Here is an 891-nt window from a genome sequence, read left to right as displayed (position 1 = left end):
TTAATGGCCAAAGACCACACAAACACAGACAATATGCACAAACAAAATATATCACAAAATATGGTCCAAATGGACAAAGTGAAAATGACATTAACATAAGCAATTAGAATGGTATGAATAATGGCAAATGAATAAGGCTTAAAAATAAAGTGCACTAAAGTAAATAACTTGAGAGTAAATGTTAGTTGTTAATGAGTTAGAAGTTAGTATTACTTTTACTTTTTCTTTTAAGTCATTCTTTAGAGAACACTCAACCCACTTATCACAAGCATGGATCCTTGAACCAAGACATCTTCTAAAGGAAGGAAAAAAGGCCAAGTCTCCACACAATACCATGAAAGAGGGGAGACTTACAATCTCACTAACTAGAATGCTATGCCTTTTGTGTCAAAAATTTAGCGCTATGTTAAGCAATCGTAATTGAACTTATGTAGAAGTCACAACTATTTGAGGTCGGGCAATAGAATTTTGGTGTTAATGCATGTTAGAGACATAATATAATGGACTATTGTTGGGTGTAGGGTTAGAGTGTCGGGTTTTTGTTATCGTCTCCACAGGGATTGTGAGATATCGCCGTCGTTCGACAGTTGTTAAGTTCTTAACTCGTAGTAACAAGGGGGGTTTTGGTTTTAGGTCACGGTATCTTGCATAAAAGGTAAGAAATTGCGGTAAAAGCTTTGGTTTTAAGATTTGAGAAATATTGTCAAAGTTAGGGTTCGACGATCACTTTGCATGCATATGTTCGATCAACAAAACTCATAAACTCCTTTAGATGATAAACTATTTCACAAAGTCCTCCCAATGTGTTTATCTCTAACACACATTGTGGGTTTTCCCATTTTGATCCATTGTTGATCTCTCACACAATTTATCAAAATACAACTTTTTGGT

The sequence above is a fragment of the Lathyrus oleraceus genome, chromosome 2 (genome assembly GCF_024323335.1).
Source record: "Lathyrus oleraceus cultivar Zhongwan6 chromosome 2, CAAS_Psat_ZW6_1.0, whole genome shotgun sequence".
Taxonomy (NCBI): domain Eukaryota; kingdom Viridiplantae; phylum Streptophyta; class Magnoliopsida; order Fabales; family Fabaceae; genus Lathyrus; species Lathyrus oleraceus.
This window is presented reverse-complemented; position numbering follows the sequence as displayed.